The 15,712-nt window shown below is 41.1% G+C and overlaps 1 long non-coding RNA gene across 2 annotated transcripts in view; it reads left to right on the top strand.

The window, feature by feature from the left end:
• Positions 1–13,168, top strand: part of LOC109548766 (uncharacterized) — a 42,791-nt gene extending 29,623 nt beyond the window's left edge. Inside the window, exon 3 of one of the 2 annotated variants that reach the window (XR_002174910.3) lies at positions 11,264–13,168. This is a non-coding gene — a long non-coding RNA (uncharacterized lncRNA). Of the gene's footprint in view, positions 1–183; positions 3,333–11,263 lie in introns of those variants that run through there. The other variant, XR_002174911.3, reaches the window with a different exon arrangement.
• The last annotated feature ends 2,544 nt before the right edge of the window (positions 13,169–15,712 follow it).

The following is a 15,712-nucleotide window of genomic DNA, read 5'->3' as shown; positions in this document are numbered from 1 at the left end:
AGGAGAGTGGTGATTTGTTCTCTCTTTTACTATATCATTTTCTCACTCCAGTTCAGTAACACTGAAAATACAACCCTTTTCTGGAATCTGCAACAAATTCAATGTATAATCTCTGGAACATGCTGATCAATTAAAAAATAGAGAAATAATAAACTGCTTCATTTTCTCAAATTTTGTTTTTAGTCCGTGTAATCTTGATGCCGAAGAAACTTCAGTAATGAGAACAGCTGACTTCATCTGCACTCATTGGATAAAAGTTCTTTTCTGGTGGCCGATCAGAACATATCAAAAAGTAGAAATGATTGGAAAGGTTATATGAATTTTATTTCACCTTTTGATGTACCTCATTTAAAGATAAAACAATTTTACAGTAAGAGACTCTGTCAGTAGTGTTGAGGTCTGATTCACTTTTTTTCCCCTCAATTCTTAAGCTTTTCTGTGCTGAGGAAATTGGTGTGACAGCCGAGAGGAAGAAATTGAGATTGTTGTACTGGCAAACCTCGGGACATGTGTAAATTGATAAGTTCTCAAGGGAGAATCGCTCTATGAAGAGTCTTTGCCAGACCACATTAGCTTTCCCCAGAAGTCAAGAGAACGGCCCCTGGCTAACACTGAAAATGGTCAACCAGGAAAAAGGATGTTTCTTCAAAGAGAAAGAGCCCAAGAATTGGCCTCATGCCAGTTCTGTGGAAAAGGGTGCATTACGGATTCTGGGTGAGAGACTCTAGGAGTCTCACCAAGTTTGTAGGAAATATTACGTCTTTTTAATTTCAGAAAATTCTTTAGAACAAAGTGATACAGATAAAGATTCTCAAGGAAGGAGATTCAGAGATGATTTTCTGTTGTCAAAGAGGGCTCTCCCTGGAGCAAGGAAGAAAACTTGTCATGTTCAATACACTGTGAACATTATTAGGAATCGTAATGCAGGCATAGCAAAGGGGTTTCATGGAAACTGTTGAGGATTCTGGGAATGTTTGGCCTCAGCAGAAAAGAGCAACTTGATGAATTAGTAATGTCTGCTGTAGGTGCGTGAGGGGGAAGTAATTGTGCACACAGTAAGTTTGCTTGAGGCACAATCTTGTGGCAAGTGTTTTGATCTTGCAGAAGATCCTTTCCTCCACCCTTTTAAGTTTAGTGAATGGGGCCTGTGAATTAAACTGACAGAAGACAGGTTAACAGGAGAAAAGGTCTATTTTGCATGCACATGGGAGCTTCACAGAAAAGAAGTGAAAACCCATAGAAGTGGTTAGGCTTGGGAGATTAAACATCATTTAACAAAGGGCAGTAAATTGTGGAAAGTAATGACAAAGGAAAAGGGATTTGGGCTTCTAGGGGGCGGTAAATTGTAAGAAGGTAAATATATGGGGGAAACTAATGGAAGATAAGGGTTATTTTAATAAGGCTTGTTATGCAGACTCAAGGGTGCCATCTTCAGTGACTGAGAAATTCTCCTCTTCCTGGCACGGGAGAGGGGAAGGAGGACAACTTCGCAAAGACAAATTGATGCTCTGCTGTTAGGAAATAAGGGGGAGGGCAGAGAGGTTCCTCCTTGTCTGTTGTTTCTTAATTGTGTTCAGCACAAAATAATCCTTATGCCAAAGTGGGCTGTTTTGGGGTGGCATATTCTGATCCTCTTTATCTGAAATAAAGATGATGTTACCTTAAGAGCTATTGTGAGAATGGAATGAGATGGTGTCTCTGAAAGCACTTTGAGAACTGTAAAGCATTCTACAAGTGTAAGGGTTTATTCCCATATTTTAGGTTGCATTTTCCCCTTCAAATTGAAATCTCAGTTTCATATAAATTCACGATGAAATTGACCCAGTTGAAGGAAATGGAATGGAGATGAGAAAAAAAACCCTTTATATATCTTTCCAAAAATGCACCAATTCTTGTACTGTCAATAAACAGCCGAGGAAGATGGGAATGGAACTAATTATGTGCAAACATCCCTTGACTCCTTTACTTCCCATCTGAATTTAATTCTAAAAAAAGAGACCCTGATGGATTCCTGCTTTCAGGTATAATTACCTCAAAATTGACTGACGTTTAAAGCACACACGACACTTTTTAGCTTTAATTAGAGTAAATTGGTGGAATTTATTTGACCGGTAGTTTTGGGGATGGTTGGAGGCTGAGAATATACTTAGCATATCATTTCCTGCTGATGCTAAGATTTAGCCCCATCAGAGAATTCTATATTTAGGATAAAATCACTTAAGAAATGTAACCTAATCATTGTTATGACCATGAAGTAATCAGTCCAGTCAGGGAGAGATGCTCTGAGAAAAAAAAATTGCCGCTGACAACAGCAGAAACCAAAAATCCACAAAAGTTTTATTTAAACAACCTTGAAGTTTTTCTTGATTTAATAATGTAAAAATTCTTTTGCCTTGCTATGACATTTTTTGACATTGATAATAGGAACACCAAAAAGAAATGCAGTATATGAGAAGTGTCTCAGACCAACTCCAAAAGTATGAATAAATACATATTCGTTCGTCTGAGTGTCTCTTATGATTGTTTCAAATTTCTCCATATTTGTGGCTATTTCTTCTTCTTTCTAATTTTGTTAACTTTCTTTTTTTCTGGGTTAGGCCAGCTAATGGTTTGTTATTTCAAGGAATCAGTTATTTGATTTGATAAATATTTTTGATAAATATTTGATTTATTTATCACTAGTACTCTTATTTTTTAGTATTGTAAAATTAACCAATTTAATTTCCCTAATTCACTTTTTTCATCCTTTTTACACTTCCTTAATTTTATTTTGTTGTTCTTTTTCTAGTGTATTGACTTGAACGCTCAATTTATTTTCATTCTTTCTTATTTAACAATGTGTTTATGACTGTGGTTTAAACCCTAAGAGTTTTAGGTTGTTACATATGTTTTAGTATGTAATGTATTTCATTATTATTTTGTAGATATTTCGAAATTTTAGTTTTGTTTTTTTCTTTGACCCAAGTGTTGATTCAAAGTAAATTTCTTAATTTCTATGAGATCTAATTTTTTTCTCCTTCCTGTCCTTCTTTTCTTTTTCTCCTTTTCCTCCTCTTTATTTATAGTTTAATATCACTGGAGGTCACAGTCAGATTATGTATTCTGTGCTATTTCTATTTCTTTTTGGTTTGATTTATGGTCAGAATTTTATAAATGTCCCATAAATTCTTGTAAAGCAGATGTAGTTTTTAAAAATTAGGATAGTAATTTCTATATATCTATTATGTTCATGTTCATCAGTTATCTAATTGACATCCAACATGCTTAATTATTTTTTCTCTAATTGAGTTTCCGTGGACTAAAATTGTGATTTAAAGTCCCCTAATCTTATATTTTGGTCTATTTTTCTTTGCATTTCTCATGGTCTCTATATGAATTTAAAATAACTATTTTGTGCATCTAAACTATACTCTCATTGTCGATTGTATTCTTTATCATAAAGTTTTCTTTGTTTTGCTTAACATGTTTGATTGAATTTAATCTTACCTAGTACTGATACTGTGACCAACATTTATGATTGTATTACAAATGCAATAATTATAAATTAGATGAGCAAAGAAAACCATAGCTCCTTTATTTTCCACACCTGAGCTAATTTTCTTCATAGGCCATTTACCCTGCTAGAAAGGAAGGAAACCAGAACTTTGTTAATTAATGGTATCCCAGGCCCCTTGCTTACTCATGCTCTTTTGGGTAAATGCGCAGGTTTTTCGGATGCCCCTCGCCTCTCCCTGCGTGTCCTCAAGGCGGCATCTTGGTGTAAGAGGCTGTTTTATGGAACGTGGCAGGATCCGTCACCATTCTCCGGATCCTTATTGGTCTGTGTTGCAAGGGTCTGATGAGGTAGGACTGGTGTTCTCTGGGCTTTTGGGGGTGCTGGCATTGGGGTGAGAAGTTTTCGTATTCCGTGGCCTCTACTTTTTCTGATGCTCCATCTCTGTTGCTCCACTGGCCTGTCTAGCTCTTCTGGGTCCCCTACTAGGGGACATAGGAACATCTTGGTCCTTGCGAGCTATATGCAGACTTCGAGGAAACACCACCATCCTAGGCTGCTGGGCCCAGCCCCGCCCACCATCCCCCGCTCAATCAGTCATGTTGCCAATTTTCTCATGTCATGTTGACATGGCACTAGGCAGTGAGGGGCGTGTTCCTAGAGGCCTGCAGCTTTCTGTAGGTCATGGCGGGGGGAGAGGGCTGCTAGCCCTGGTGTTTACAGCTTTCCTCGTACTTATTAGAATGCTTTTATAGCCTTATCCCTTTTTAATGTCCATTTTACAAATTTTGACTCTCTGAGTTGCTTTGTGCTTTAAGTCAGAGATAAATCTAAAGCAGAGTTTTAAAGAAAAGTACCATGTAACCTGAACATCTTTTTCCTTTAATAAGTATATTTACCTCAATGACCTGTGTTGCTGAACCATTAGCACATCCTGTTGATTTTATCTTCCAAACCTATCCCAACACCATCTAGGCTGTCTCCACCATTACCATCCTAATATAAGCTACCTTCTTTTTTGTTTGTTTTGTTTGGGTCTGAAGCAAGAGCCTCCAAATTTATCTTCCTGATTCTAATCTACAGAGCAGCCAGAGTGATTATTTAAAAATATGAATGAGATCATGTGAGTCTGCAAGACTCAACAAAGACATCTCTTTACACTTGAAATAAAATTCCGATTCTCTCCCTGATTCTACACGGGCTCTGTTCTCTAGCCAACACCTACCTCTGCAGCATCATCTCCTGCCCCTTTCCTCCTCGCTGATCACACTCCAGCCAAACCACACTGACATTCTTCTGCTCTGGAACTAGACAAGCTCCTTCCTGCCTATGGCTCTGGGGCTAGTTTTCCCCATCTGTGGAATGCTCTTTCTCCAAGACTTCTTAAGGCTGGCTCCTCCCTGGTCTTGCTTTCAGTTGTCACGTCGTTAGAGTGTCTTCTGACCATCCAATCTAAGTAGTCTTCCAAAGATATTTTATCACACTCCCCTTTTTATGTTCTTTACCGTACATTTACTACCTGATTACTCTTTTGATATATTTCTTTATTGGTCTCAAGCAGTGAGATGTAAGCTGCATGAGAGTAGGAATATGTCTGTCAGTTATCACTAGTAATAATACTAATAATATCAGCAAAATAATATGGCATCTATTATGATCCTTCAGTCTAGTCCTGTTCTGAGCCCTTTCCGAATATTAGGTCTTTAATCATCCTTATAATCTCATGAGGTACTCTTGTTATCCTCTCTTTATAGTTGAAAGCACTGAGACACAGAGAATTTCAGTGACTTATCCAAGGTCACATGGCTATTAAATGATAAAGTTGGGATTTGAACCTCGGCAAAGACTCTGCACTGCTATGCAGTCTCAGGAGTTAAAAGATCCCAATGAGGCAGAGACACTCTTCTTGAATACTCAGTAGTTGGAAAGATAGGCAAGTGAAAGAAAAACCACAATAAAGCCTGATAAGTTTTATATTCCAGGCATCAAAGGGGGGCTAGGAAAGCATATACGTGGGACATCTTCTTTTATTAAAATGCATTAGAAAATTCTGAAATACCTTCATTCGTGTGTTTGTTGGGTCATCTACATTTGCTTACAAAGGTATCCGGCATCGTTCCTGTAGAAACGGGGAGGTAGCAAGATGAAACGCTTTCCAGTATAAAACATACTGCAAAACAGAAGTCTGTAAGACTGGACTCTTTTTCCAAAATGATTTTGATATTGCTTTCCTATTCCTTGACCCTGGCTAAGAGAGAGATGTTTTAGAAGATGAAAGGGGATTTTAGGGACGTAAAGACAGTGTGGCCAACCATCAGGATATTTGCCTGCTTTGAAGAAACCATTTTGAAATAATGAGGCATAATTAATGTCAGTGTTTAGGATTATGTGAAAGTTTGCCAAGATACCTGGTGCAATTCTAATGGCCAGAAATGACAGCTCGATCACAGGTATGCCAAGTAGCCATCCCATGCCTCGATGAATTTAGCAGTAAAATGAGATTAACTGTACATGTCAAGTAATAAATTAGCCTACGATCACCACCAAGAATGGCCAGCCTTCATTTCGTGCCAGGAGCTAGTCTAAGGGCCTTGCAGTTTATTGAATCCTCACTGCAAACCTGGTGAGGTAGGTATTATTATCCTCCCTGGCTTACTGATGAGGAGGTTGAGGCCCAGAGAGGTTAAACCATTTGCTGAATATCACACAGCTACGGAGTGTGAATCTGAACCCAACCATAGTGTTGTGTCACTAAAACAAGCAAATAATCACCACAGTGGAGTGGCTCCTACTGGCCTGGTGCAGCGCTAGGCACTTTCATGTGTTTAACCCCGTGAAGGAAGTGTTGTGCTCGTACTACAGGTCAAGAAACTGAGACTCAGATAGGGTTAGGGAATTTTCCCAAGGGTATGTGAAACCAGGCCTGTCTGGATCCAGAGTCTATCCCCGCTAGTAACTCATTAAACTCTCTAAACCAGAAGGCGGAGTACTGTTTCCCTTTCCAGGATTGCCTTCCCCACCCCTGTTCTCCTTTGGTACTTTCCTCTCACTCTTTGTGCTGTTATGATACATGGTTCAACAATGTGCATAATATAAAACGTGGCAACATTTTCTGAGCCCAGATTAGGTGCTGGGCGTTGTGCTAAAAGTTGTTTCCCTTTAATTACCTCCTTTAATCCTCCCAGCAACCAAATATCACAGGTACTCTTCTCAGCACCATTTTCTATACGAGGCCACTGAAGATGAGAGGGATGCCCTTGCAGCTGTCTTGCGAAGAGTCTGGTGATGCAGTTTTCCTGCGAGAAAATGGAGCATTTTAAAGCCACACTGCATTCCCCTGCCCCGGGAATAAATCAGCCAGCTTCAGAATGCTTTTAGTTCCTGAACCTTAAAAAACACGCAATCCTGTTTTAAAATTTGTTTTTGTTTTTTTTGGAAGCAGGGTGGTTTGGAGGTGCATTCTTTGCCGTGTGTTTCTTGAAAAGTGCCATTGGGCTAATCTGGTTAATTCTGGCCGCTTCCTCTTCCCTTGTCTTTCTGTGGCTCTGTCTTCTGTTCTCAGGACGGCCACCGTTGGCTTGTGTCTACTGAAGGAACAAGTGGATGGGGGGTTGGGTGGTGGTGGTGGGGGGGCAGGGTGCTGGGGCCCTGGGAAACTCATTTGCATACTTCTTGTTACAAAGGCCGACCACATCCTGGTTAAGACAATGTGCTGCCTGATAAACAGACTGCATCCCCCAGTGTCTGCCTGGAGCTCTGCCAGCGTGTGGTCCGCCTTTGTCACAAGGTGCTGTTTATTCTGCCTGGAAGTCCAAGGACAGGACAACCCAGCTAAATGAACCTTTTATTCCTCCCATTCTCTGGCAGGAATTCCTTGGGTCAAAAATATTTATTAATATTAGATTAAGGGAGAGGCATCCAGAATTCGCCAAAGAAGCTTCCCTCGCACTGTGGAAAACCTATAAACGGTTTTGACCTTCCTTTCTGGCTATAAATGCTTTGGGGATTGGGGGAACTAGGGAACTTGGAAGATACAGTGCAAGCGCAACATAAAGATCAAGGTTTGCCAAGATTTTGTGTTGATAAATATTTATTTCCACATCTGTTTTCGATGTGCTCCCTTTCTCTTTTCCTTCCCCTCCCAACCCAACAACACCCAGACCAAAGGAAGTGGAGGCTTAAACAATTCATTGATGACTGCAGCACAGGTTGTTTAAGAATCTGGACAACAGAGTCCTAGTTTCTCCATTCTCCCTGCAATTTGGTAAATTTAAAAAAAAAAAGATTTTGAGATGCAGTCTCATTTATGGCAGTTAAGGTAAGAAATCTCGTTATGCGACCCTCTTATTGGTTTTTCTTTTTAACGCCCCTAAGAACAATTCAACATTTCCTGCTCTGCTTAAAGTGTTTTCAAATCTAAACATGGGACGTATTTTAAGATAGCTTTTAACCGCCAATTTTATTGGTGACTGTTATCACTGAAAGGAAGGTACTCTGTGATACCCAAGTTGTTTTAATAGTTTTAATCAATAATTCCTATAAACAGACTTTGTCTTGGGAGTAGAATATGCAGCTATTTCCTTTCTGCACTTACAGTGACCTCTTAAATATATTACAGCCCCTCATCTGTAGCTAGTTCCACATGTGTAGTGAAGACTTTCAGTAAAGTATTGACCTTACCTCCTGGAGGTCTTCATGGAGGATGTGGCTTGAGAGGATGTTGCTTGAGACAACGTTGCAGAACAGTTTGGAAAAGATGCCAGGTGGCATTTTGAAGGATTACCACCACTTCTGATGAGGCCTCTGAAGAGATTTCTGGCAGCTGAAGAACAATAATGTGCTAGAGATTGATAATTTTGTGGTTTAGAAGCTAAATACTTGCACGTGGTGAATATCAAGGTTGACCGTGAAGATGAAAATTAGACCTAGATAGAACACCTTGTGAAGGATAGCCTATAGGGGAGACAGTTATCTGAACAACATCAACTTTTCTAGATGAGGAAAGATCACTAAACTTTAGTGGATGGTTTTTCCTTTTTTTACATCACACCAGTCCTCAAGATTCAGGGTCAGCTGCAGCTGGGAGTTTACCAAGGATGATAAGCTGATTTCTACTCCAAAGAGGCAGTTGTAAAAAGAGCAGCCTTGATCAAGGGGGCCTGTGACAGCGCCATGAGTTTTTGAATGAACACGCTTTCCTGTTTGTTGGCTGTGTGGCTTTGGGCATGTTTCTTAACCTATCTGAGCTTCAGTTTCCTCATCTGTAAAATAGAGATACGAATACCTACCTACTTTGCGGTATTTGGTTGTGAGCAGTGGACATTTATAATATAACAAGGTCTGGCAAACAGTCAGCCCTCAGCAAATACTATTTGTTTCCCTTCCTATCTCCCTCCCTTGCACTCCTTTGTTTGCACTTGCTTAACAGATACTTGAGGTTGGGTGTTTACTTCTTTGAGTCTCATTTCTAAAATGAGAACTTAAATTTCTAGGACCCTCCTGCTTCTGAATTTGTATAGTGCCATGAAGTATGAAAGGAAATATTTGTAGTCCACTATCAGGAGTGTTAATCAACAAAGACATGGTTTTTGCACGCTGAGATGCACCACCGTCAGACGGTGCTGGGATGATTCCTCCTTTGTTCTGTTGAGTAGCATCTTCATACTGAATTTCCTGGAATCTTGGAGTTTGGCCATTTCATACTCTCTTTGGAATTGTTGAGGATTCAAGTTGTGGGATGGTGAGCTCTCTGTTGGTAGAATAGTTGCATAGTCTACAACCCTTCTCCAGTTTCTGGTTTTGCTCTGGAAGACCTTTAGCATCACAGAGCTGAGGAGATCCCTGAAGGTAAGAAATAGGTATTTTAGTCTCTGTAATCATGGTGATCAACGGACTGCCAGGTAGGTAGTAGGTGCTGTCAGAGTTGTGAAATGAATAAATCAAGTTGATATCATTTATTGACCACCTACCTAAGCCAGAGGTGGTGCCAGAGCTTTATTTACAGGATTGTATTGATCACGATACAAATCAAGGACAAATCATGTAGCAATTTTTGTCTTATACTCTGGAAAGGTAGATGTAAGAAGGCTGTCCACTACCAGATTTCTTCACTCTGCTTTCCTGTGTCCTCAGCCCCAGGGAACTCGGATGACGTGTCACACCTTGATCTGATATTTGAAAGGACTCTTGGCATTTAGAATGCATGTATTTTATTCCTTCGATATCCAGTGCCACGGTGTGATCTCCTCTCGAAGATGTTTCACGTCCTGCTGCAGCTGTAGCCTGTTCTTGTAGGATCCTGTGTGCTTATGTCCTGTGTTGTCTCCAGAAGCCCCAGTTACCTCTGGACTATCTGAGGGACAGTGTTGTTATCTGGCTGGCAGCCTCTTGGAGATTTGATTGCTCTTTAGCATCTCTACCAGAGGGTGGAAGACGGAAAGCAAAAAATGCTGAGACTCAAACCAGTGCGTTTTGCTACTGGGTTACAGTTCTGGTAAATGACTGGACCAGAAGAGAACATTGAAGTTGTACGGTTTCCATAGCCGTTTGGCCCATTTCCCAAAGGTTTTGCTGGCCAGCGGGTTTGAGGCTAGGAAGTGGCTAGGGTGTGGTTTGTGGTTTCAGAGCTGGATGTTGCCTCTCTCCTCAGAAAAGATGGAATAAAGTCTATAGGTCATTCCTATGTTTGGAAAGCAGTTGACCAGATGTATACATATGGTTATCACTGGAACATCACATGCGGGGTTTGTGTGCCAGCAGTGTGGCTGGGTATAGAAGGTGGCATGAGGGCTGGTTGTGGTTGTTTTCATCCCAAGTTTTTTGACATCTGGGGCATGGGACAAAAGTATCTAGTTTTGGTTTGGCATTCTGTGACTATCCAGTGGGGTTATTTTTTCTTTCCTCCTCTTTTATGGGGTAGTTTAAGGTTTAGATTTTCTTTTTTTAACCACAGAATCTAATTTAATTGTGGTATTTAAAAAATTATTTTTTGTATATGCGCCCAGAGCTTTTTGGGTTATTGGTAAACTTTAAAAAAATACCACAGTGCATGTAAACATATATAATTTAAGAACCAGTCATGACTGAGGCCTATGACATCCTTTGGAAAATTCTTACTCGAGAGCAGTTCTAATTAACAAGATATTTTCTGGTTTCCTTGTTGCATGCTTTATTAATAATAATGCTGTTAGTCAGATAGAATCTTTTTTCCTCCTGGGATTTAATTTTTTCCTATTCCCTTTCTCAAGAAATAATTCTATTGCAATTATCTTTAATAAAAAAGTGGTAAACTTATGATAACAAACAACTAACATGATAGAGATAAGAACGATTGGATTCTTAAAAAGTAGGAATAGTGCAGATGTTCTTTTATAATAAACTCACTGGAAATGAACTACAGGGAAACCTCATTAAACTGCAATTGGTTTATGCAAAAGAATCTTACAATTTAAAGAATATGCTCTTACCCGCATTAACTAGATTCCCTAACTATTGCTGTTGTTGCTGTTGTTTTTAAATAAGGATATTGGATAACTCGCTTGGCTATTCAGAACTGTTTTGTTTTTCCTGTCATGTGAATTCCAGGTTAAGACAGTTTCATTCTTTTAAGTAGTGAGGAGACTAATGTCTGAGTGAAATGCTGATAAAATTTGCTGCATATTTCTAACTGTGCTTTGGACCACAGTGAACAAGAGTGGCTAGGCTGTGAAATTTTGGTATTCAGAGGAAATGGTGACCTGATTCTTTATTCTTCAACACGTCGGGGTCTAGGGAAGAAAACGTTGTGCTGAGGAAAGATGAGATTGCAGCTCAGCACCAAGATTGCAGCTCAGCACCAAGATTGCAGCTCAGCTCTAAGATTGCAGCTCAGCTCTAAGACTGCAGCTGAGCTCTAAGATTGCAGCTCAGCACCAAGAGTGCAGCTCAGCTCTAAGACTGCAGCTCAGCACCAAGAGTGCAGCTCAGCTCTAAGACTGCAACTCAGCATCAAGATTGCAGCTCAGCTCTAAGACTGCAGCTCAGCACCAAGACTGCAGCTCAGCTCTAAGACTGCAACTCAGCATCAAGATTGCAGCTCAGCACCAAGAGTGCAGCTCAGCACCAAGACTGCAGCTCAGCACCAAGATTGCAGCTCAGCACCAAGATTGCAGCTCAGCACTAAGATTGCAGCTCAGCTCTAAGATTGCAGCTCAGCACCAAGATTGCAGCTCAGCACCAAGATTGCAGCTCAGCACTAAGATTGCAGCTCAGCACTAAGACTGCAGCTCAGCACCAAGATTGCAGCTCAGCACCAAGATTGCAGCTCAGCTCTAAGACTGCAGCTCAGCACCAAGACTGCAGCTCAGCTCTAAGACTGCAGCTCAGCACCAAGATTGCAGCTCAGCTCTAAGACTGCAGCTCAGCTCTAAGACTGCAACTCAGCTCTAAGATTGCAGCTCAGCTCTAAGACTGCAGCTCAGCACCAAGATTGCAGCTCAGCTCTAAGACTGCAGCTCAGCTCTAAGACTGCAACTCAGCTCTAAGATTGCAGCTCAGCTCTAAGACTGCAGCTCAGCACCAAGATTGCAGCTCAGCTCTAAGACTGCAGCTCAGCTCTAAGACTGCAACTCAGCTCTAAGACTGCAGCTCAGCACTAAGACTGCAGCTCAGCACCAAGATTGCAGCTCAGCTCTAAGACTGCAGCTCAGCCCCAAGATTGCAGCTCAGCTCTAAGACTGCAGCTCAGCACCAAGATTGCAGCTCAGCACCAAGAGTACAGCTCAGCTCTAAGATTGCAGCTCACCACCAAGATTGCAGCTCAGCTCTAAGACTGCAGCTCAGCTCTAAGACTGCAACTCAGCTCTAAGATTGCAGCTCACCACCAAGATTGCAGCTCAGCTCTAAGACTGCAGCTCAGCTCTAAGACTGCAACTCAGCTCTAAGATTGCAGCTCAGCTCTAAGACTGCAGCTCAGCACTAAGATTGCAGCTCAGCTCTAAGATTGCAGCTCACCACCAAGATTGCAGCTCAGCACCAAGATTGCAGCTCAGCACTAAGATTGCAGCTCAGCACCAAGATTGCAGCTCAGTTCTAAGATGTAAGATGCACACAGTGAGTGAATCTCTGGGTGCATGCACCATAGCGGTTGGTTGCCTTTTTAACTTCAGGCATGGAAATGTATTTGAGGTATTTATTTATTTTATTTTATTTGGCCAGGGAATTTGTGTTATAAAATTATTATAAACTTATTTAATTATTGTAAATTATTGTGTTAGCAAAATTATTTACCTCCATGTCAACTGATCGCTCAAAAATGAATTAAGCTTGTAATATTTCTTGGCGCTCTTTTATGCTGTAGCCCTAGAAACTGAGAACTTCTCAAGGCTTTGAGAAAGTTATACTTGATACAACAGAGCAACATACAGTGCTAGGGTCAGCATAATTTCTGGAAATCCTTCCTACAATACCAAAGAATTTAAAAGTATGTTTACTTTGTAAGTGCTAAAAATAGTGTCTAAAACATGGATAGCAGCTATTTATTGATGTTATTATGAGAAATAATAAAATGCATAGGAAAACAAGATATTTACAATGTATATTTACTTAATGTTCAGTACATGTAAGCCTGAACTCACTCTCTAGCACAGGCGTTTTAGTATGTTCCAGGAGGTATGTCTCTCCTGTTGAAAGGCTGTCTTCCCCAGACACCACTTCCTTGGAAAGAGGTTTTGTGTGTGATAACATGGTAGTGGATCAGAGTATTAGCTGCCTTTGCTATGGTGTGACCACCACTCTTTTAAACATTTCTCTGCCCAACTTAATGTGCATCAGGGCTGGGGAAAGAGGTGGCAGTAATAGGTTATCATAAATATTGGAGAGAGATTGATCTTTCACAGTGAAGTATTGTTAGTCTTTTTTTTTTTTTTTTTTTGGTGGTACGCGGGCCTCTCACTGTTGTGGCCTCTCCCGTTGCTGAGCACAGGCTCCCGTACGCGCAGGCTCAGCGGCCATGGCTCATGGGCCCAGCCACTCCGCGGCATGTGGTATCTTCCTGGACCGGGGCAGGAACCCGCGTGCCCTGCATCGGCAGGCGGACTCTCAACCACTGCGCCACCAGGGAAGCCCCGTATTGTTAGTCTTGAATGTGTGGCTGAAGGAAGCTGTAGGACTTCTAGCCTCTTCTAGGTCCTCATTCTGCTCAGGATGGTCAATGTCTGTTGTGGAATATCCTCTAAACTGGAGAAAGGCTTAATGATCTTTTGTAGTTCTTAATTCAGTTCTTTCTATGTCACCAAGTTGTCAAGGAGCAACTTTACCATGATGTCTAAACTTTTCCATTTTTAAAGTATAAATAGTCATAGTAAGTTAATAGTAAGAGATTTTAGAAAAAAAAATAAGTTAAGAAAAATGAGTAGAATTTTGCAAAGTAGTTTAGCTGAGTCAAGATTTATAAAATCCACATTGTGGGTTCTTAGGGAGTATTAAACAATGTTGGATAACAGTATGGACCTCCATCTAGTTTGGAATGCTAATGAAAGAAACTGATGTTTATTGGTTGCCTGCTATGAACCAGGAACCTTGCAGGGTCCTTATATGTACTTGTGTATTTAATCCCTTGAGGTGGTCTTACTACGTCTATTTTAAAGATGCAGTAACTGAGATCTGTAAAACTTTAACCAAGTTTCCCAGGTCACACAAGTAGTAAGTGGCAAGCCAATCTTTCATGAAAACCCATGCCTACAGTCTGTTTTTCTAGAATTCCTAGGTCTGAGCTGCTAGTGAAATAGATGAATCTGGTAAATTTATAGCCTTAGATATTTAAGTAAATTCCCCATGGGTGCAATTATAAAGCAGCATTCCACTCAACACAGATATTTACATACTCATTCCCATCTGCCTCTCCTCTAATCAGTCAACTAGCCTGGTCCTGGGATTCCTCCTCCATGAAGTATATTAGATTGATCTTCTCCTCTCTATTGCAAAAGCTAAAATGCTATTCAGGCCCTTCAAACGTATCACTTGAATGGTTAACTGGTAAATTAATATACTGAACCACCACTTCCCTTAAGTCATCCAGTGTCTCCCGGTTGCCAGCAAATAGGTCAAAACTCCTAAGGACGGCATTGAAGGATTTATATAATCTGTCTCCAGATTGCCTTTTCAGAATCCTCTACCACCACCCCTATATCGGGACCTGGATCCAGTGTTGCCAAGTGGTCTCCCTACATCTCTACCTGGGCGTGACGCTGTTTCTCCTGCCTGTTCACTGCTTAATAAACTTGACCATTCTGACTCCAGTTCAGATCCTAGTTCTTTTCTAAAGCTGCCGTATTTCTGAGGTCTAGAGGTCTTTCTTACTTAGGCCACCTCTTGTTAAACCAATCATTTGGCCCTTACCACTTACTTTGAGGCACTGAGAAGAGAACCGGTTTGACTATGACCCTTTTACTTATTGTCTGTGTGACCTTTGGCAGCCCATTTAATATATAAGGCTCAGTTTCCTTAAATATGAAATGGGTTATGGTTCGGAACTATCCCCATTTGACCTCCCGTGGGGAAGCTTCTTTTCTTTATGGCTCAGTTCCTAAAGTTGTAACATGGAGATAATGAGTAACTAACAGAATTGGTGTGACAATTAACTGTGCATTAATCAGGATGAGTGAGGTTATTTTACCGGAAAAACCAAACCCAAATCTTAGTGTCTTTTGTTTTTTTAAAAAAAAATTTATTTGTTTTTGGCTGAGTTGCGTCTTTGTTGTTACGCGCAGGCTTTCTCTACTTGCGGCGAGTGGGGGCTACTCTTCGCTGCAGTGCACAGGTTTCTTATTGCGGTGGCCTCTCTTGTTGCGGAGCCGGGCTCTAGGCGTGCGGGCTTCAGTAGTTGTGGCACGAGGGCTCAGTAGTTGTGGCACGAGGTCTCAGTACTTGTGGCTCGCGAGCTCTAGAGCACGGGCTCTAGAACGCAGGCTCAGTAGTTGTGGCGCATGGGCTTCGATGCTCCACGTAATGTGGGATCTTCCCAGACCAGGGCTCGAACCCATGTCCCCTGCATCGGCAGGCAGATCCTTAACCACTGTGCCACCGGGGAAGCCCAATCTTAGTGTTTTAAAACCACAAAATTTTATTTCTTGCTCACACTCCGTGTCCATATCAGGCTGGCAGGAACTCTGCTCTACAATGTTCACATTCAGGGACCTTGAATGTTCATATTGCTGGAACTGTCACTAACTGGAATAGCAC

The sequence above is a fragment of the Tursiops truncatus genome, chromosome 5 (genome assembly GCF_011762595.2).
Source record: "Tursiops truncatus isolate mTurTru1 chromosome 5, mTurTru1.mat.Y, whole genome shotgun sequence".
Taxonomy (NCBI): domain Eukaryota; kingdom Metazoa; phylum Chordata; class Mammalia; order Artiodactyla; family Delphinidae; genus Tursiops; species Tursiops truncatus.
This window is presented reverse-complemented; position numbering and strand designations above follow the sequence as displayed.